This window comes from Stenella coeruleoalba (genome assembly GCF_951394435.1).
Source record: "Stenella coeruleoalba genome assembly, chromosome: 4".
NCBI classification, from domain to species: domain Eukaryota; kingdom Metazoa; phylum Chordata; class Mammalia; order Artiodactyla; family Delphinidae; genus Stenella; species Stenella coeruleoalba.
This window is the reverse complement of record NC_137149.1, coordinates 116,158,461-116,182,370: the sequence shown is the minus strand read 5'-3', so window position 1 is coordinate 116,182,370 and position 23,910 is coordinate 116,158,461.

Genomic DNA, 23,910 nt, shown 5'->3' with positions numbered 1-23,910 from the left:
CAAGACTATACAGACAAGATCTCACACAGAAGCATACACATATACATTCACAAAAAGAGGAAAAGGGAAAAAAATCATAGATCTTGCTCCTAAAGTCCACTTCCTTAATTTGGGATGATTGGTTGTCTATTCAGGTATTCCACAGATGCAGGGTATATCAAGTTGATTGTGGAGCTTTAATCCGCTGCTTCTGAGGCTGCTGGGAGAGATTTCCCTTTCTCTTCTTTGTTCTCACAGCTCCCAGGGCTCAGCTTTGGATTTGGCCCTGCCACTGCGTGTAGGTCGCTGGAGGGCGTCTGTTTTTTGCTCAGACAGGGCGGGGTTAAAAGAGCCGCTGATTCGGGGGCTCTGGCGCACTCAGGCCGGCGGGGAGGGAGGGGCACGGAGTGCGGGGCGGGCCTGCGGCGGCAAAGGCCGGCGTGACTTTGCACCAGCCTGAGGCGCGCTGTGCGTTCTCCCGGGGAAGTTGTCCCTGGATCCCGGGAACCTGGCAGTGGCGGGCTGCACAGGCTCCGCGGAAGAGGGGTGTGGAGAGTGACCTGTGCTCGCACACAGGCCCCTCGGTGGCGGCGGCAGCAGCCTTATCGTCTCCCGCCCGTCTCTGGGGTCCGCGCTTTCAGCCGCGACTCGCGCCCGTCTCTGGGGTCCGCGCTTTCAGCCGCGGCTCGCGCCCGTCTCTGGGGCTCGCGCTTTTAGCCGCGGCTCGCGCCCGTCTCTGGAGCTCCTTTAAGCAGCGTTCTTAAACCCCTCTCCTCACGCACCAGGAAACAAAGAGGGAAGAAGAAGTCTCTTGCCTCTTCGGCACGTCCAGACTTTTTCCCGGACTCCCTCCCAGCTAGCCGTGGTGCACTAACCCCTTCAGGCTATGTTCAAGCCGCCAACCCCAGTCCTCTCCCGGCATTCCGTCCGAAACCGAAACCCGGGCCTCAGAGCCTCAGCTCGCAGCCCCGCCCGCCCCAGCGGGTGAGCAGACAAGCCTCTCGGGCTGGTGAGTGCTGGTCGGCACCGATCCTCTGTGCGGGAATCTCCCCGCTTTGCCCTCCGCACCCGTTGCTGTGCACTCCTCCGCGGCTCCGAAGCTCCGCCCTCCGCCCCCCGCAGTCTCCGCCCGCGAAGGGGCTTCCTAGTGTGTGGAAACTTTTCCTCCTTCACAGCTCCCTCCCACTGGTGCAGGTGCCGTCCCTATTCTTTTGTCTCTGTTTTTTCTTTTTTTTTCTTTTGCCCTATCCAGGTACGTGGGGAGTTTCTTGCCTTTTGGGAGGTCTGAGGTCTTCTGCCAGCGTTCAGTAGGTGTTCTGTAGGAGTTGTTCCACGTGTAGATGTATTTCTGGTGTATCTGTGGGGAGGAAGGTGATCTCCGCGTCTTACTCTTCCGCCATCTTCAAGGTCCCCCCAGTGCTGGCACTTTAAAAAGTGGAAATTTATGAATTCTATTTCTAATCATGTAAATAATTAGCTGAGACAATCAGAAAGTACAGAATCAAGGAAATAACCTAAGACATAAAATCCTTTATTTGTTCATTATCTTTTCAGCATGGATTGTGGTTCTACTTCACAGATATAAATGACAAAATGTAAAGTCACTTTCCTGCCATTGAAAAGCTTAAAAATCACAGTAAGAAGAAATTTTATCTAGCCTTGCATATAGCATCAAAGACCTAAACCTATCTATGATTTTAAATATATGATCCTGCACTGGTAAATGTAATGAAATCATTACATTATGACTAAAGAATTTGAAAGAAAAAGTTTATCATCACTAGTTATAAAAGAAATAAAGCAATAACATCAGGTATCTTTTTTTTAAAGTCAAACTTTTTTCCCCTCTAACATTTTATTTATTTAATTTCTTGGCCACACTGCATGAAGGGATCTTAGTTCCCCAACCAGGGATCAAACCCACACCCCCTGCAGTGGAAGCACTAAGTCTTAACCACTGAACTGCCAGGGAAGTCCTTAATAGCAATTATCTTTACCTGCCAACTGGTAGAGAATTGGGGATGCTTGAGCAACTGAAAATGTGGAGATACAGGCATCGTCATTAACACTGCCACTGGACATATGATCTGCATTCCACTTCTAGGAATTGATCATGATGAAATAGATTAATAAGAAGATTTCTTAAATAAAACAATGTTTATTATAAGACATTCACAATATCCACAGCCTGGAAGCAGTCAGTCACCTACTATAGGGAAACATTTAACTTAACCTTTGCACTTTTCTAAGACAGAATCCATTAAAAAATTTTATTTACAGGGGAAAATATTAATGACACATTGCTGAGAGACAAAAGATGACCACCAATGATATTTAGGTGCTATTGTGTAGAAAAATATATTAGTAAATAGGAAAGCTCTGAAAAGGCATATCTCAAAATGCCAGCAGTAGTTACCTTTTGTTGGATTATAATTGTTATTTTTACACTTTTATTTTTCTATGTTTTTCAAGTTTTCTGAAAACTTGATATTTAATATTTTCAATTTAATTTTTTTTACTGAGCAGAAAAATATAAAGTGAAAATCAAGCTGTCTTACACCACTCTAAGTTTACATGACAAAGACTGCTAGCAGTTCCCAGGGTCTGTTACATCTCTCTTTCTTAGTAATAAAACCCTGTTTTTTTAGCGGGGCACTAAAACTCAGAATAAATATTTCATTTCCCAGTTTTCCTTGCAGCAAGTGGCCATGTGACTAAATTCTGGCTAATGAGATACAAATAGAAGTATTAGATGCAACTTCCAGGAAAATTCTGAGATCTTGTAAATCAATGTTAATAACCATTTAAGAAACCAGAAGAGATTTTGAATACAGGAGAAATTATTAAAAGAAAGTTGTTTAAAGTACAGAATTTTCTGTAACACAGATAGTTGGAGAATCTGAAAAGTTATTCATATTTGTTCATATAAAACAAAATTGCCAAATGTGCATTTCCTGTGCTGTTTCTTTTGTAAAATAAGGTCAGAGTCCTCCACTAGCATTTTGTTTACGACTAATATGAGATGATAGTACACTCCAACATTGTTATTTGATGGGTACAATCTCAGGCCCATTTTGGGGGAATACAGAATCTGTACTGACAGTTCTTTCCCAACTCCTGACTGGACCACATAGGACAATGAGAGGAGTGCATGGAAATAATATGGATGCTTTCACTTGCAAATTACAGAGAAACTTACCCAAAGTGGTTTGATCAATAGAAACACATGTTATTCCATATAACAAAAGGTCTGGAAGTACCTGGTTCTAAGGTAGGTTATTTACCTCAACAACTCAACAGAGTCAGCACTCTAGCTCAAAATTCTGTGATCCTCTTGGCTTTTCCCTCATACTCTTGAGATTGTTGCAGAAGCTCCCAACATCAGGCACTCAGTGTACAAAGGCAGGAACGGAAACACTGCCCCAGAAACCCCACCAATACTTGCCTTTAAACTCCTCTGGCCAGGACACCCATGCTTAAAGGAATCATTGGCAAGTACGATGGAACTGTCTTGATTGGCTTGGGCAAAACTATACTCCTCCTTGGGGACTAGGGAGGGGCCTAAAAAGTATGTGGATGCCAAAAATCTTCTTTAAGTGGTATTCTATCAGCAATAAAATAAAGACAGGAAATCTAGCTGTGGGACTGGCAAGTACGCAATCTTTCACACTGAATGCTGATAAAAAGATCAGAAACAGGATCTCTAAAATTTCTCCCCAGTCCATGTAAATATTTTATATGTATAATTGCTAAAAAGAAAAAGAAAAAGAAAAAGAAAAAGAAAAAAATTTGTGGACTTCCAAGACAGAAAAATAGGAAAACACGCATGCATGGACTAAATATATTACACAGTAGATGTAAATAAATTGTCATGTACTATATAAAATGTACTAGAGCATGATAGAAATTTAAAGATTGACAGTTATTCTATGAAAGTCTTGACAATATTAACGGTACTCTTTCCATTTTAAGTAGAAGTTTTTGTAAATCCTTGCAATAAATTTGTACTTCCTCTGAATGTTGATGCTTCATTTCTTTTTCTGGAAAAGACAAATATCTCACACAAAATGTTCAGCTAAATGACATTTTTATGGGTGTTGTCCCTGCCAAGGCCTAAGTTTTTCTCTTCTAAGAGCAAGTAAAGAAGTAATGCAATGAGCTGTACTAGCCTGAACCTGCACTTTTCCCCCAAGTGCTCAATTCCAGTAGAGAGACTTCAGTGCTTAGAACAGCTGCTCCAAGGGTTCTACAATAATAAGGACAAGGAGATCTACAAAAACAGTTAATGACCAATGTGTTATGAGATTTTTTCAACCAGTTATTAATGGACTGTTTTATGAAGATTCACTTAAAAGATTTTTTAAGTCATAAACTCTATCTGAAAGATGTCTTAGAAATAATCGAATCAATCACCTCAATTTGCAAATGAATAAATTGAGGAGCACAAGTCTCAAAGATGTGTCAAGGCCACACTGTTTGCAAATGGAAGAGCTAACAAAAAAAAAAACAAAAACACTCCATTCTCCTGGTTACTAGTTCAGTCTTTTTCCACTTTGGTCTGTTATCATGGTAGTAATTTTGTTTATTCACATTAACAATGCCAACATTAAAGATCACAAAATGTAAACAGTGTTGCATTAAAAATGAAGGATATCCTTTGTTTTCAGAGAGAAGCAACTATAAATAATGATCAGAAACAAGAAAAGTTATATTTTAGATAGTAAGATTCCGCACCCAATTCTACTGGTGGGGGAAAATTCCCCCACCACCAAGCAATCCTCTGACACCAGCTGGGCATCCTACAATTCAACTCAATTTTGATACTACCTTCAAGTAGATAGAATGCTACCAGGACTTCCCTGACGGTACAGTGTTTAAGCATCCACCTGCCAATGCAGGGGACATGGGTTCGAGTCCTGGTCCAGGAAGAGCCCACATGCTGCGGAGCGACTAAGCTCGTGCACCGCAGCTACTGAGCCTGCGCTCTAGAGCCTGTGAGCTACAACTACTGAGCCCACATGCCACAACTACTGAAGCCCGCGTGTCCTAGAGCCCATGCTTTGCAACAAGAGAAGCCAACGCAATGAGAAGCCGAAGCACCACAACAAGGGGTAGCTCCCGCTGGCCACAACTAGAGAAAGCCAGCGTGCAGCAATGAAGACCCAACGCAGTGAAAAAAAAAAAAAAAAGTAGATAGAATGTTACCTGGATCCCACAAGTTAAGGGCTTAGTCTCACAAGATTGCCCTCCCCCACTTTTGCAGGTTGTCACCTGTGCTTCTGATCCACTGGCAATAAATTGGAGCTTCCAATGACTCCCTCTTTGGGTTTGATTAATTTGCTAGAGTGACTCACAAAACTCAGGAAATATTTTCTTACTAGATGACCAGTTCATTTTAAGAAGATATAGCTCAGGAACAGCCAGATGGAAGAGATGCATAGGGCACAGTAGTGGGAAAAGGGTACAGAGAATCCATGCCCTCTCTAGGCACACCACTCTCTCTGAATCTCCACATGTTCACCAACCCAGAAACTCTCTGAACCTTGTCCTTTTGGGGTTTTATGGAGGCTTCATTACATAGGCACATTGATTAAATCCTCCCTATGGATATTAATGGTTACAGAGCAGTTTTAGCAGCAGCAAGCCTCATACCCTCCAGAAAAGTTCAAAGGATGGAGGAAGGGAGAGGATTCTTGTGAGAAGTTTGCAGAAGCCTTCCCTTCAGGCCCCATGGGCCAGCATGTGTCATATGCATGACCTGTAAAAGGCAAATATATGGGAGGTAGGCTCTGCCAGTAAGGAAGGGGAAGGTAAGGAATAGCCTTAGAACAGGAAGAACTGTATCACTACCTATTGCTTCATAACATACAACTGCAACATTTAGTGGTTTAAAACCAGGTATTATTCATAAAGAATCTATGGGTCTCCTGACCTGTGCCAGGTTCAGCTGATCTTCGCTAGGTTCACTAATGCATTTGCAGGCCACTGGTAGGATAGCTTTTTAAAACTGGGAGTCCTGGACCAATGTACTTTGAAGAGTTTCTCCTTATTTTTCTTTTCCATTTTATCATTTGGTGCTAAAGCCGGATATTGACGTTGTGTTGCTCTGAGGTTTAGAGTCCTGGTCCCTCATAGCACCAGTCCTGGGTGAAGTACGTGGGAGCCTATCTTTAGTTCCAGTGCCTGGCATTTAGTGGTAGGGTGGCTCTTTTTCTGGGTAGAACAAGCATGGATCTAGTTCACTGCTGAGTTGCTGATGCATGTCTGATAATGTTGGGTGTATGAAGAAGGGCTCTTCTAAGAGGTCTTGACATTGTTTGCTTAAAGAACTGAAACGTGAATAAATTAAGGCTCAGAGTGGAGGCATACTATACTAATCAGAATGAACAGGTAGTACATTCCCTATGAAATATATATTGTTAGAAAGAAAAATTAGCTCAATAAATCTACTGCATAATTTATTTATTGGTTATAGAATTTTTTACTCACTCTTCAGAACATTTTAGCTTCTATGTTTTAGAGCATGGTCATAATCACTTATTAGCATTACACCTTTATTCCTTAGTGGTCTCGGTCTTCAGTGGCCCTGTTTTTATCAGATTGATGTAGTTTGGGTTAAGTTTTACTATTGGACGTGGAAATAATTTGGAGATAGAGGCATTGTCAAATTCCTGCACAGATGTTAACCTCCCTTCTTCAAAGAGATGAGAAAGCTGAGACTAATTGAAAAAGTCAGAAAAAGACTAACTGAATAGTCTAAGATTCAACAAACAAACTATGAGAGTATGAGATTAGACTCAAAAAACATCCTGTCTTTTGCAAACAATGCAAAAGAACAGCCTTTAGTGAACACATTTATCTTCATGGATATCCAATTCTACTTGTATTTACACTGTGGACACATACCTTAGTCTGGGGAGAAAAGAAAGGAAGAAGAGACTGTAGAGTTAATCTAACAGCCCAAGTAAGGAAAGTCTTAGAACTTCTATGATTTATTCATCAGGACTGAGGAAAAAGATGATCTACATTGGGAGAGGCAGCATTTGGTGGGGGCAATGAAAGTGTTGTAGCCATAGGAAGGTGAGTCTTGGATACATGCTGTTCAGATTGGAAACTGTACTTTCTCAATGTAGTACCTGTCCTTAGTAACTACTTACCTACTTATGAATTTTAGTAAACAGAACCCAAGTAAAATGTTTACATCCTTCATAGCCTCATATCACTATTATCATAATAAATTACCATTGAAAACACTCTCTTCAGAAGATACTCACTGTATTTTGAAGACAATAAGTATGTGAGAATCTGGATGAAAAGTTTTAGTTTTGAGGAAATCTTCTGACAAAAGAGAATTGATTCTTGATCATTGCTTCAGTGATGTGAAATAATCAGAGCTCTTGTATTTAGCCAAAAGGAAGAGAATTGTGCATCAAAATCATAGACTATAAGAACAGGAAGGGATCTTAAAAAATATCCTGGCCCAACTCCCTTCTTTTAGTGGTAAGAAATTAGGCTCAGAGAGGAGTATAGAACACTCAGTGTCATACAGGAGCAGCTTCATGGATTGCAGTTTTTTTCCTTTTTGTTTTCATTCATTAAAATATTAACCACTTTCTGTGGCCCACTCTTGGCTGACAGAGATGTAATTTTAAACAAATCCTGAGGAAAACATAAAGGAATCTTCACACATCTGTCCAGCCACACATCCCACCATTCCTCTACTTGATCAGCCTTACCAAATGTCTCCTCAGACACATCTGTTCTTTCAAACCTCTTTGTTTTTGCTCATGTTGCTGGTACTTTATAAAATAATTTATACTTTACAATAGCTAATACAAGTTCATGGTAGAAAATTCCAGAGATACAAAATGGCATATAGAATGAAAATTATGCCTTTCTTTTATCTTTGTCCCCATCACTCACTTCCCCTTCCCAGAAATAATCACTGTATTTGTGCATTCCTATGAAGATGTAAATATATAAATATTCCTATGGATATGTAAATATATATCCATGTATAAATCTTTTGTCCCTACCAAATGTTAACAATGTTCTGCATGTTATTCTGTATCTTATCTTTTTGAACTTAAATTTGTGTGTTTAATACTAAATTTGATACTAATTTTTTAGATTAATAAATTCTCTCTTTACCTGGGCTTTAGTATACTCAATTTATAACTCAACCTGGGTCCTCCCTTGAATTATATTCTATAATAAAATTACAAATATTTCACCTAGGCATTCAGAGCTTGTTTCCATGTAATCAGTAGCTTTATTTCATGGCACTCTCCATCTTACATTTTTTTTAACATCTTTATTGGAGTATAATTGCTTTACAATTAAAAACTCAATTTCCAGCAGCTTTAACACCTAGGGGGTTATTTTTCTTATAGAACAGAGATCCAGAAGTAGCAGTTACTCCCTTATTTCGGCAGCCAGTATATATGGGAATCTCTTGCTTTTCCTCCTGATTGCAATATTATGGCTGCAGCTCCCACTAACATGTCCATGTATAGGGCAGGAAGAAGATAGCAAAGCTCACTGCATCTGTTTCCTGATAAAATCAGGAAAGTCAAAGAATATATACTTCTCAGCAGACATCCGTTCAAAACTGGCAGAAGTGTGTCATCTAGTCACAACTAGCCACAGGAAGGATGGAAAGTCAATATTTACTGGGTACCTTGTTGCCCCAGACATTAGTATGGTTCTGTTATCAAGGAAGAATTGAGGAATGAATAGTGGCTAGGTAAGTGACACTATCTGTAACTTATATGGCTAACAATGAACTCTAACGTGTCTGATTTTTGGCTCTAGGTATAGACAAATATAGGGGATACAGAAACTCAGAAAAAGTCAGGAGTGAGTCTATTTTTACCAAATGCTGAAAGCTAACCAAAATAATCTATCTCTGAAAAGGCCATATACTGTCATATAACTTCTGCTTCCACCTGGGAAACCACTTGCCACCTGAAAACCCAGCTGTATTCATGTACTTGGTTCTGGTTCACCACACAGTGAGGAAGATACTTTTAAAAATATATGATGTGTATAAATACTTCTAAAATGATGGGGGAAAGAAAAGAGAAAGTACATATAAAAGTTTTCTGGATTAAAGCCTCAAACTGTACCATATACTGATCTATTTAATCAAATTTTAACATTTCAATTTAATATTAATTTTTAATTAATCAGCTAATAATCTCCTTTCTGAGTTTGAGCGTTAATGGCAATGAAAAACACATTGGCTTCCTTTTTGATGTATTTTACCAGGAGTTTCTAATTAAGCAACTCTCTTGTGTGACTCATAAATAAAACATATACTTTCACACAGTCAAAAATGTCTGGAGGGACTTCTCTGGCTGTCCAGTGGTTAAGACTCTGTGCTTCTACTGTGGTCCAGGAACTAAGATCCCGTATGCCACATGGCGTGGCCAAAAAAAAAAAAAAAAAAAAAAAATCCAGAAGCTGCTTTTATATGATATATTTATGACAGATTTCAGTTGCTGTCATGACGCATGAATGATAATTATTATCATTTATTTGAAAGTTGACATTTTCTTTCTTCTTTTTGTGATGGGGTAGTTTAAGCTGAGATATTCAGCAACTAATGAGAATTTTGGTGTACTCTATATGAATGTTTAACATTTATATATTCTATTTATTTTCCTCAAAAGTGTTTCTTTCAACATAAAAAGTAAGTTTGTGGATATATTTATTTAATACATGTTAAATAATTACATGTTACTATATAGTCAATTATAATTATTTAAATGAGTTTCCAAATAAACGTGTTTGTTGCTTAGGGAATTTTATCGAAAGCCTTGTATTTTTGTCTGTAAATAGTCCAGATAAACATTCATTATTGCCAACTTTTAGGGCTGGTTAATATAAAGTAACAAGGGTAGAAAATTGTAACACTGATGTGAAAGAACCTTGACAGGCATCAAATCATTTTTATGACATATAAGCATTGCATTTTAATTTCATTACTTAAGATAGTTTTTCGTTATTAGATTATGCTTGCTAAGGGGGAAAAATGGAACATTATTGTCAGAATGGCACAGATCATTTTCATCTAAATTAGTTGATTTCTGCAATATGTCCTGCCTGTAAAACACATGAGGCATAATTCTTTTCTATCTTTGTTAACTAATTATTGCAAATAAGCTATAAATTCTCTTTCTTAAGAACAAATAAACCCAGTCTTGACCCTACATCCCCTTAAGCTATGGCACCCCTCCATTTCTCTATTCCTGGCTACAGCAAAACCTATTGGAAGAGTGGTTTATACTTGTCCAATTTCCTTTCTTCCCTCTTTTTCTTAGAAACATTCTAATCAGGTCTTCATCCCCATTACTCTGTTGAAATCTTACTTTTAGGTCACACTGACTCTCATTTTACAAAATAAGTCAATTGTCAGTCTCCTGATCACTTGATCTTTCAAAAAGATTTGATGCTGTGCATCAATTCTCCTTTTTGAAACATAGATTCCATTGATTTCCAGGGAATCCATCTCTCCTGGATTTCCTCTTACCACACTGGCACATTTCTTCCAGTCTCTTGTGCTGTGCCTTTTCTTCTTTCTGACCTCTAAATGTTGGGTTGCCCTAGAGTTTAGTCTGGGACCCCTTTTTCTTCTCTATTATAATGTCTTTCTAGGTGACCTCACCTAATCCCATGTTTTAATACCATATCACCTGTATCCTGGTAATGCCCAGATTTACACTACTGGAGCTTTTCTTTTTTGATTTGAATATCCAAATTACCTACAAAGATATTTCCTTTTGAAATTAACATTTATGTGAAGAACTCTTCATTTCCCTCCCAAACTTGGTTTCCAAGTGTCCCTATTTTAATAAATGGCACCATCATTCACCCAGTTACTCTGCCCATCTTTGATTCTTCCATTATTAGAACACTGTTTGAACTCATCAGTAAATCCTGCAGCTTCTCTCTCAAAACACACCTGGGAACTCAGCCTTGCGGGCTTCTGGGAAGATGGCGGAAGAGTAAGACGCGGAGATCACCTTCCTCCCAACAGATACAACAGAAATACATCTACACGTGGAACAACTCCTACAGAACATCTACTGAACGCTGGCAGAAGACCTCAGACCTCCCAAAAGGCAAGAAACCCCCCACGTACCTGGGTAGGGCAAAAGAAAAAAGAATAAACAGAGACAAAAGGATAGGGACGGCACCTGCACCAGTGGGAGGGAGCTGTAAAGGAGGAAAGGTTTCCACACACTAGGAAGCCACTTCACTGGCGGAGCCTGCGGGTGGCGGAGGGGAAAAGCTTCGGAGCCGAGGAGGAGAACACAGCAACAGGGGTGCGAGGGGCAAAGTGGAGAGATTCCCGCCCAGAGGATCGGTGTCGACCAGCACTCACCAGCCCGAGAGGTTTGTCTGCCCACCCACCAGGGCGGACGGGGTTGGGAGCTGAGTTCAGGCTTCGGTCGGAGCGCAGGGAGAGGACTGGGGTTGGTGGCGCAAACACAGCCTGCAGGGGGTTAGTGTGCCATGGCTGGCCGGGAGGGAGTCCGGGGAAAAGTCTGGACGTGCCGAAGAGGCAAGAGACTTTTTCTTCCCTCTTAGTTTCCTGGTGCGTGAGGAGAGGGGATTAAGAACGCTGCTTAAAGGAGCTCCAGAGACGGGCGTGAGCCGCGGATAAAAGCGTGGAACCCAGAGACGGGCATGAGACGCTAAGCCTGCTGCTGCCACCACCAAGAAGCCTGTGTGCGAGCACAGTTCACTATCCACACCCCTTTTCCGGGGAGCCTGTGCAGCCCGCCACTGCCAGGGTCCCGGGATCCAGGGACAACTTCCCCGGGAGAACGCACAGCGTGCCTCAAGCTGGTGCAACGTCATGCTGGAGTATGCCACCACAGGCTCGCCCCGCACTCCATGCCCCTCCCTCCCCCTGGCCTGAGTGAGCCAGAGCCCCCGAATCAGCTGCCCCTTTAACCCCATCCTGTCTGAGCGAAGAACAGACGCCCTCTGGCGACCTACACGCAGAGGCGGGGCCAAATCCAAAGCTGAGCCCCTGGGAGCTGTGAGAACAAAAAGAGAAAGGGAAATCTCTCCCAGCAGCCTCAGAAGCAGCGGACTAAAGCTCTACAAGCAATTTGATGTACCCTGCATCTATGGAATATATGAATAGACAACGAATCATCCCAAATTAAGGAGGTGGACTTTCAGAGCAAGATTTATGACTTTTTCCCCTTTTCCTTTTTTTGTGAGTGTGCATGTGTATGCTTCTGTGTGAGATTTTGTCTGTAGAGCTTTGCTTCCACCATTTGTCCTAGGGCTCTATCTGTCCGTTGTTTTTTTGGTTTTCCTCTTAATAATTATTTTGCTTATTTTAATAACTTTATTATATTTTATCTTACTTTATCTTTTTTTCCTTCCTTCCCTCCTTCCTTCCTTCCTTCTTCCCTCCCTCCCTACCTCCCTCCCTTCCTCCCTTCTTTCTTTCTTTCTTTCTTTCTACTTCTACTAATTCTTTCTTTCTACTTTTTCTCCCTTTTATTCTGAGCTGTGTGGATGAAAGGCTCTTGGTGCTCCACCCAGGCATCAGGGCTGTGCCTCTGAGGGGAGAGAGCCAACTTCAGGACACTGGTCCACAAGAGACCTCCCAGCTCCATATAATATCAAATGGCGAAAATCTCCCAGAGATCTCCATCTCAACACCAGCACCCAGCTTCACTCAACGACCAGCAAGCTACAGTGCTGAACATCCTATGCCAAACAACCAGCAAGACAGGAAGACAACCCCACCCATTAGCAGAGAGGCTGACTAAAATCATAATAAGGCCACAGATACCCCAAAACCCACCACCAGACGTGGGCCTGCCCACCAGAAAGACAAGATCCAGCCTCAACCACCAGAACGCAGGCACTAGTCCCCTCCACCAGGAAGCCTACACAACCCACTGAACTAACCTTAGTCACTGGGGACAGACACCAAAAACAATGGGAACTACGAACGTGCAGCCTGCAAAAAGGAGACCCCAAACACAGTAAGATAAGCAAAATGAGAAGACAGAAAAACACACAGCAGATGAAGGAGCAAGATAAAAATGCACCAGACCTAACAAATGAAGAGGAAATAGGCAGTCTACCTGAAAAAGAATTCAGAATAATGATAGTAAAGATGATCCAAAATCTTGGAAATAGAATAGAGAAAATGCAGGAAACATTTAACAAGGACCTAGAAGAACTAAAGATGAAACAAACAATGATGAACAACACAATAAATGAAATGAAAAATACTCTAGAAGGGTTCAATAGCAGAATAACTGAGGCAGAAGAACGGATAAGTGACCTGCAAGATAAAATAGTGGAAATAACTACTGCAGAGCAGAATAAAGAAAAAAGAATGAAAAGAACTGAGGACAGTCTCAGAGACCTCTGGGACAACATTAAACGCACCAACATTCAAATTATAGGGGTTCCAGAAGAGGAAGAGAAAAAGAAAGGGACTGAGAAAATATTTGAAGAGATTATAGTTGAAAAATTCCCTAATATGGGAAAGGAAAGAGTAAATCAAGTCCAGGAAGCACAGAGAGTCCCATACAGGATAAATCCAAGGAGAAATACGCCAAGACACATATTAATCAAACGGTCAAAAATTAAACACAAAGAAAACATTAACAGCAGCAAGGGAAAAACAACAAATAACACATAAGGGAATCCCCATAAGGTTAACAGCTGATCTTTCAGCAGAAACTCTGCAAGCCAGAAGGGACTGGCAGGACATATTTAAAGTGATGAAGGAGAAAAACCTACAACCAAGATTACTCTACCCAGCAAGGATCTCATTCATATTTGATGGAGAAATTAAAACCTTTACAGAGAAGCAAAAGTGGACAGAGTTCAGCACCACCAAACCAGCTCTACAACAACTGCTAAAGGAACTTCTCTAGGCAAGAAACACAAGAGAAGAAAAAGACCTACAATAACGAACCAAAAACAATTAAGAAAATGGGAATAGGAACATACATATCGATAATTACCTTAAATGTAAATGGACTAAATGCTCCCACCAAGAGACACAGGTTAGCTGAATGGATAAAAAAACAAGACCCATATATTTGCTGTCTACAAGAGACCCACTTCAGACCTAGAGACACATACAGACTGAAAGTAAGGGGATGGAAAAAGATATTTCATGCAAATGGAAACCAAAAGAAAGCTGGAGTAGCAATTTTCATATCACACAAAATAAACTTTAAAATAAAGACTAATAGAAGAGACAAAGAAGGACACTACATAATGATCAAGGGATCAATCCAAGTAGAAGATATAACAATTGTAAATATTTATGCACCCAACATAGGAGAACCTCAATACATAAGGCAAATACTAATAGGCATAAAAGAGGAAATCGACACTAACACATTAATAGTAGAGGACTTTAACCCCACACTTTCACCAATGGACAGATCATCCAAAATGAAAATAAATAAGGAAACACAAGCTTTAAATGATACATTAAACAAGATGGACTTAATTGATATTTATAGGACATTCCATCCAAAAACCACAGAATACACATTTTTCTCAAGTGCTCATGGAACATTCTCCAGGATAGATCATATCTTGGGTCACAAATCAAGCCTTGGTAAATTTAAGAAACTTGAAATTGTATCAAGTATCTTTCCAACCACAACGCTATGAGACTAGATGTCAATTACAGGAAAAGATCTGTAAAAAAATACAAACACATGGAGGCTAAACAATACAGTACTTAATAACGAAGTGATCACTGAAGAAATCAAAGAGGAAATTAAAAAATAAGTAGAAACAAATGACAATGGAGACACGATGACCCAAAAATCTATGGGATGCAGCAAAAGCAGTTCTAAGAGGGAAGTTTATAGCAATACAATCCTACCTTAAGAAACAGGAAACATCTCGAATAAACAACTTAACTTTCCACCTAAAGCAATTAGAGAAAGAAGAACAAAAAAACCCCAAAGTTAGCAGAAGGAAAGAAATCATAAAAATCAGATCAGAAATAAATGAAAAAGAAATGAAGGAAATGATAGCAAAGATCAATAAAACTAAAAGCTGGTTCTTTGAGAAGATAAACAAAATTGATAAGCCATTAGCCAGGCTCATCAAGAAAAAAAGGGAGAAGACTCAAATCAATAGAATTAAAAATGAAAAAGGAGAGGTAACAACTGACACTGCAGAAATACAAAAGATCACGAGAGATTACTACAAGCAACTCTATGCCAATAAAATGGACAACATGGAAGAAATGGACAAATTCTTAGAAATGCACAACCTGCCAAGAATGAATCAGGAAGAAATAGAAAATCTGAACAGACCAATCACAAGCACTGAAATTGAAACTGTGATTAAAAATCTTCCAACAAACAAAAGTCCAGGACCAGATGACTTCACAATCGAATTCTATCAAACGTTTAGAGAAGAGCTAACACCTATCCTTCTCAAACTCTTCCAAAATATAGCAGAGGGAGGAACACTCCCAAACTCCTTCTACAAGGCCACCATCACCCTGATACCAAAACCAGACAAGGATGTCACAAAGAAAGAAAACTACAGGCCAATATCACTGATGAATATAGATGCAAAAATCCTCAACAAAATACTAGCAAACAGAATCCAACAGCACATTAAAAGGATCATACACCATGATCAAGTGGGGTTTATTCCAGGAATGCAAGGATTCTTCAATACACGCAAATCAACGTGATACACCATATTAACAAATTGAAGGAGAAAAACCATATGATCATCTCAATAGATGCAGAGAAAGCTTTCGACAAAATTCAACACCCATTTATGATAAAAACCCTGCAGAAAGTAGGCATAGAGGGAACTTTCCTCAACATAATAAAGGCCATATATGACAAACCCACAGCCAACATTGTCCTCAATGGTGAAAAACTGAAAGCATTTCCACTAAGATCGGGAACAAGACAAGGTTGCCCACTCTCACCACTCTTATTCAACATAGTTTTGAAAGTTTTAGCCACAGCAATCAGAGAACAAAAGGAAATAAAAGGAATCCAAATCAGAAAAGAAGAAGTAAAGCTCTCACTGTTTGCAGATGACATGATACTATACATAGAGAATCCTAAAGATGCTACCAGAAAACTACTAGAGCTAATCAATGAATTTGGTAAAGTAGCAGGATAAAAAATTAATGCACAGAAATCTCTGGCATTCCTATATACTAATGATGAAAAATCTGAAAGTGAAATCAAGAAAACACTCCCATTTACCACTGCAACAAAAAGAATAAAATATCTAGGAATAAACCTACCTAAGGAGACAATAGACCTGTATGCAGAAAATTATGATACTGATGAAAGAAATTAAAGATGATACAAATAGATGGAGAAATATACCATGTTCTTGGATGGGAAGAATCAACATTGTGAAAATGACTCTACTACCCAAAGCAATCTACAGATTCAATGCAATCCCTATCAAACTACAACTGGCATTTTTCACAGAACTAGAACAAAAAATTTCACAATTTGTATGGAAACACAAAAGACCCCGAATAGCCAAAGCAATCTTGAGAATGAAAAACGGAGCAGGAGGAATCAGGCTCCCTGACTTCAGACTATACTACAAATCTACAGTAAACAAGACAGTATGTTACTGGCACAAAAACAGAAATATAGATCAATGTAACAGGATAGAAAGCCCAGAGATAAACCCACGCACATATGGTCACCTTATCTTTGATATAGGAGGCAGGAATGTACAGTGGAGAAAGGACAGCCTCTTCAATAATTGGTTCTGGGAAAACTGGACAGGTACAGGTAAAAGCATGAGAATAGATCACTCCCTAACACCATACACAAAAATAAGCTCAAAATGGATTAAAGACCTAAATGTAAGGACAGAAACTATCAAACTCTTAGAGGAAATCATAGGCAGGACACTCTATGACATAAATCACAGCAAGATCCTTTTTGACCCACCTCCTAGAGAAATGAAAATAAAAACAAAAATAAACAAATGGGACCTAATGCAACTTTAAAGCTTTTGCACAGCAAAGGAAACCATAAACAAGACCAAAAGACAACTCTCAGAATGGGAGAAAATATTTGCAAATGAAGCAACTGACAAAGGATTAATCTCCAAAATTTATAAGCAGCTCATGCAGCTTAATAACAAAAAAAACAAACAACCCAATCCAAAAATGGGCAGAAGACCTAAATAGACATTTCTCCAAAGAAGGTATACAGACTGCCAACAAACACATGAAAGAATGCTCAACATCACTAATCATTAGAGAAATGCAAATCAAAACTACAATGAGATATCATCTCACACCTGTCAGAATGGCCATCATCAAAAAATCTAGAAACAATAAATGCTGGAGAGGGTGTGGAGAAAAGGGAACCCTCTTGCACTGTTGGTGGGAATGTAAAGTGATACAGCCACTGTGGAGAACAGTATGGAGGTTCCTTAAAAAACTACAAATAGAACTACCATATGACCCAGCAATCCCACTACTGGGCATATACCCTGAGAAAACCAAAATTCAAAAAGAGTCATGTACCAAAATGTTCATTGCAGCTCTATTTACAATAGGCCGGAGATGGAAACAACCTAAGTGCCCATCTTCGGTTGAATGGAGAAAGAAGATGTGGCACATATATACAATGGAATATTAGTCAGCCATAAAAAGAAACGAAGTTGAGCTATTTGTAATGAGGTGGATAGACCTAGAGTCTGTCATACAGAGTGAACTAAGTCAGAAAGAGAGAGACAAATACCGTATGCTAACACATATATATGGAATTTAAGAAAAAAATAATGTCATGAAGAACCTAGGGGTAAGACAGGAATAAAGACACAGACCTACTAGAGAATGGACTTTAGGATACGGGGAGGGGGAAGGGTAAGCTGTGACAAAGCGAGAGAGAGGCATGGACATATATACACTACCAAACGTAAGGTAGATAGCTAGTGGGAAGCAGCCGCATAGCACAGGGAGATCAGCTCCGTGCTTTGTGACCGCCCGGAGGGGTGAGATAGAGAGGGTGGGAGGGAGGGAGATGCAAAAGGGAAGTGATATGGGAACATATGTATATATGTAACTAATTCATTTTGTTGTAAAGCAGAAACTAACACACCATTGTAAAGCAATTATACTCCAATAAAGATGTTAAAAAAAAAAAAAAAACCACACCTGGAATTTGATGATGTGGCAGCTCTTTCAACCACTATCATCTTTCTCCTAAAAAGTCGCAATAGCTTCCAAATTCTTCACTCTTGCCTCCTACAGTCTATTGTTCCCCCAACTGTCTAAGGAAATTTTCTGTATCATAAGATCTTGTGAGGTCATGGCGATTAATTCTCCAATTTTATACTATAATACTTAGTATAAAACCAGTCTGTTTTACACTTAGTGATGTCTTGTAAGTCCAAATGCTGTTCCTCCAGGTACTCACATGGTTTCTTATTCACTCCCTTTAGCTTTTTGTTCAGACCTCTTCTCATCAGACAGACCTCTGATAATTGTACATACAGCCTTTATTATTCTATCTCTTTACCCTGTTTGGAGGTTATTGTACTTCGAACTGATGAACATTACATCATATACATACTTGTTCATTTAGTGTTTATCTTCCCTACTGGAATATACACTACATGAGGGCAGAAATTTTACTTTATCTGTTCAGGCTTACTGAGTACCTAGACCAGCACTTGGCACATCTAGTCCATTTACTAGGCTTCCACATTATATAGGTTCATTAATAGTGCCAAAATCATTCCTGTAACCCACAGAATTATTTTTCTATTATTTTTCTCTCTGCAATTTTTTATTATGTTTGTCTACTACCCAGGATGATTCATCATCTCCATTTTCTTTCAACAAAAGAAGGCATCATTGAAATTTTTGCCATTCATCTCTATACCTAGCATGGAGAAAATGAGTCAATCTGAACAGATATTCTTTGTTCTGGAAGAGTCACAACTTTGATTATGTATTTCTGAAACAAGAGATATCCAAGAATGAAGAAAGGGTAAAGCTGTGCTTTGAAGATGCTTCAATGGCTTCAGAGAAAACAATGTTATTACTGACTGCATCAGGCTTAGTTAACAAATTTAATAGTATTTTCCTTATATGAAAGTAAAAAAAAAACAAAACCATAAATTGTTAGAAAATAAATTAAATAATAAACTTGTATAAAATTTTCAAAATAAAATATTTTAAAATTTGAAACAACAAATTGAATTTGCTTTTCGTATGTGACTTCTTCAAATTGGGTTTTATATTTGAGATTTCCATATGTAATCTTGATCAGGCCATTTAAAGACAATCTCATCCAACTCTTAGTCATCCCTGTAGACAGGACATACTGCTAACATAATAGTTAATAAAGTTTTGAAAAGATATTTTGTAACTTACATATTGGTAATTGCTACTTTTAACAATTTGATTGGTATAAATCAAAACCATACAATTGGAATTATATCTAAAGAACCAAATAGACTTCTTGTTTTTCATGAATAATTATAATGTTAAAATTTCTTGTGACAAAGCAAATGGACTTCAAATCATACTGACTATTTTCATGTCAAATATAGTATACCAAAATAATCATGGAACTCTGTTTTGCAGAATAGCACCTGCATGATGAGAATGGTCAGAGCTGTCACCCTGCAGTTAGCTTGAATGCTACTGAAAACTCACACAAACTATAAAATGCAGCATATACTTGAAGACAGAACTGTGCCCTCTGGGAGACTCCACCTGGCCTCCAGGCACATCACATTTCCATTGGTTCTACCATAGTTGTGCTTCTTGGACACCCAAGAAAGAAACTCCTCTAGCAGCTCATGGACTTCTGTCCATAAGAAACAGCTGACTAGAGATTGGTTTGAGATGGCAGAGTAGAAGGACGTGTGATCACTCCCTCTTGTGAGAGCACTGGAACTAACTGCTGAACTAACTGCTGAATAATCATTGACAGGAAGACACTGGAACTCACCAAAAAAGATATCCCACATCCAAAGACAAAGGAACAGCCACAATGAGATGGTAGGATGGGTGCAGTCACAATAAAATCAAATCCCGTAACTGCTGGGTGGCTGACTCACAAACTGGAGAACAACTATACCACAAAAGTCCACCTACTGGAATGAAGGTTCTAAGCCCCAAGTCAGGCTTCCCAACCTGGGGGTCTGGCAATGAGAGGAGGAATTCCCACAGAATCAGACTTTGAAGACTAGCAGGATTTGATTGCAGGACTTCAGCAGGACTGGGGGAAACAGAGACTCCACTCTGGGAGGACACATACAAAGTAGTGTGAGCATCAGAACCCGGGGGAAGGAGAAGTGACCCCATAGGAGACTGAAACTGACCTACCTACTAGTGTTGGAGGGTCTCCTTCAGAGGCAGTGTTGGCTGTGGGGACAAGGACACTGACAGCAGAAGTTCTGGGAAGTACTCCTTGGCATGAGCCCTCCCAGAGTCTGCCATTAGCTCCACCAAAGAGCCCATAGCCTCCAGTGATGGGTTGCCTCAGACCAAACAACCAAAAGGGAGGGAACTCAGCCCCACCTATTAGCAGACAAGGGGATTAGAGTTTGAGCTCTGCTCACCAGAGCAACACCCAGCTCTACCTACAAGTCCCTCCCATCAGGAAGCTTGCACAAGCCTCTTAGATTGCCTCATCCACCAGAGGGCAGACAGCAGAAGCAAGAAGAACTACAATCCTGCAGCCTGTGGAACGAAAACCACATTCACAGAAAGACAGACAAAATGAAAAGGCAGAGGACTATGTACTAGATGAAGGAACAAGATAAAACCCCAGAAAAACAACTAAACAAAGTGGAGATAGGCAACCTTCCAGAAAAAGAATTCAGAATAATGATAGTGAAGATGATCCAGGACCTCGGAAAAAGAATGGAGGCAAAGATCAAGAAGATGCAAGAAATGGTTAACGAAGACCTAGAAGAATTAAAGAACAAACAACTGGAAGACTTAAAGAACAAACAAACAGAGATGAACAATACAATAACTGAAATGAAAATATACTAGAAGAAATCAATAGCAGAATAACTGAGGCAGAAGAATGGATAAGTGACCTGGAAGACAGAATGGTGGAATTCACAGCTGTGGGACAGAATAAAGTAAAAAGAATGAAAAGAAATGAAGGACAGCCTAAGAGACCACTGGGACAACATTAAACTCACCAACATTCACATTATAGGGGTCCCAGAAGAAGAGAGAGAGAAAGGACCCAAGAAAATATTTGAAGAGATTATAGTCAAAAACTTCCCTAACATGGGAAAGGAAATAGCCACCCAAGTTCAGGAAGCACAGAGAGTCCCAGGAAAGATAAACCCAAGAAGAAACATGCCAAGACACATAGTAATCAAATTGACAAAAAATAAAGACAAAAAAAAGTATTAAAAGCAACAAGGGGCGCGGAGATCACCTTCCTCTCCACAGATACACCAGAAATACATCTACGCGTGGAACAACTCCTACGGAGCACCTACTGAACGCTGGCAGAAGACCTCAGACCTCCCAAAAGGCAAGGAACCCCCCACGTACCTGGTTAGGGCAAAAGAAAAAACTAAACAGAGACAAAAGGATAGGGACGGGTCCTGCACCAGCAGGAGAGAGCTGTGAAGGAGGAAAAGTGTCCACACACTAGGAAGCCCCTTCGCGGGTGGAGACTTCGGGAGGCGGAGTGGGGGAGCTTGGGAGCCGCGGAGGAGAGCACAGCAACAGGGGTGCGGAGGGCAAAGTGGACAGATTCCAGCGCAGAGGATCGGGCCGACCGGCACTCACCAGCCGAGAGGCTTGCCTGCTCACCCGCTGGGGCGGGCGGGACTGGGAGCTGAGGCTCCGGCTTTTGTCGGAGCGCCGGGAGGGGACTGGGGTTGGCGGCGTGAACACAGCCTGCAGGGCGTTGGTGCGCCGCGGCTGGCCGGGAGAGAGTCCGGGGAGGGGTCTGGACCTGCCGAAGAGGCAAGAGACTTTTACGTCCCTCTTTGTTACCTGGTGCACGAGGAGAGGGGATTAAGAACGCTGCTTGAGAGAGCTCCAGGGACGGGCGCGAGCCGCGGCTAAGAGTGCGGAGCCCAGAGACGGACATGGGACGCTAAGGCCGCTGCTGCCGCCGCCAGGAGGCCTGTGTGCGAACACAGGTCATTAGCCACACGCCCTTCCGGGGAGCCTGTGCAGCCCGCCACTGCCAGGGTCCCGGAATCCAGGGACGGCTCCCCCGGGAGAACGCACGGCGCGCCTCAGGCTGCAACGTCACGCCGGCCTCTGCCGCTGCAGGCCCACCCCGCACTCCGTGACCCTCCCTACCCCCCGGCCTGGGTGAGCCAGAGCCTCCGAATCAGCGGCTCCTTTAACCCCGTCCTGTCTGAGCAAAGAACAGACGCCCTCCGGCGACCTACACGCACAGGCGGGGCCAAATCCAAAGCTGAGCCCCTGGGAACTGTGAGAACAAAGAAGAGAAAGGGAAATCTCTCCCAGCAGCCTCAGAGCAGCGGATTAAAGAGCCACAATCAACTTGATATACCCTGCATCTGTGGAATACCTGAATAGACAACGAATCATCCCAAATTAAGGAGCCCTGTGGATGAAAGGCTCTTGGTGCTGCAGCCAGGAGTCAGTGCTGTGCCTCTGAGGTGGGAGAGCCAACTTCAGGACACTGGTCCACAAGAGGCCTCCCAGCTGCACATAATATCAAACAGCAAAAATCTCCGAGAGATCTCCATCTCAATGCCAGCACCCAGCTTCACTCAACGACCAGCAAGCTACAGTGCTGGACATCCTATGCCAAACAATTAGCAAGACAGGAACACAACCCCACCCATTAGCAGAGAGGCTGCCCCAAATCATAATAAGTCTACAGACACCCCAAAACACACCACCAGACGTGGACCTGCCCACCAGAAAGACAAGATCCAGCCTCATCCACCAGAACACAGGCACTAGTACCCTCCACCAGGAAGCCTACACAACCCACTGAACCAACCTTAGCCACTGGGGACAGACACAAAAAACAACAGGAACTACGAACCTTCAGCCTGCAAAAAAGGAGACCCCAAACACAGTAAGATAAGCAAAATGAAAAGACAGAAAAACACACAGCAGATGAAGGAGCAAGATAAAAATGCACCAGACCTAACAAATGAAGAGGAAATAGGCAGTCTACCTGAAAAAGAATTCAGAATAATGATAGTAAGGTTGATCCGAAATCTTGGAGATAGAATGGACAATAGAATGGACAAATTGCAAGAATCAGTTAACAAGGACCTAGAAGAACTAAAGATGAAACAAGCAACGATGAACAACACAATAAATGAAATTAAAAGTACTCTAGATGGGATCAATAGCAGAATAACTGAGGCAGAAGAACGGATAAGTGACCTGCAAGATAAAATAGTGGAAATAACTACTGCAGAGCAGAATAAAGAAAAAAGAATGAAAAGAACTGAGGACAGTCTCAGAGACCTCTGGGACAACATTAAACGCACCAACATTCGAATTATAGGGGTTCCAGAAGAAGAAGAGAAAAAGAAAGGGACTGAGAAAATATTTGAAGAGATTATAGTTGAAAACTTCCCTAATGTGGGAAAGGAAATAGTTAATCAAGTCCAGGAAGCACAGAGAGTCCCATACAGGATAAATCCAAGGAGAAATACGCCAAGACACATATTAATCAAACTGTCAAAAATTAAATACAAAGAAAGCATATTAAAAGCAGCAAGGGAAAAACAACAAATAACACACAAGGGAATCCCCATAAGGTTAACAGCTGATCTTTCAGCAGAAACTCTGCAAGCCAGAAGGGAGTGGCAGGACATATTGAAAGTGTTGAAGGAGAAAAACCTGCAACCAAGATTACTCTACCCTGCAAGGATCTCATTCAGATTTGATGGAGAAATTAAAACCTTTACAGA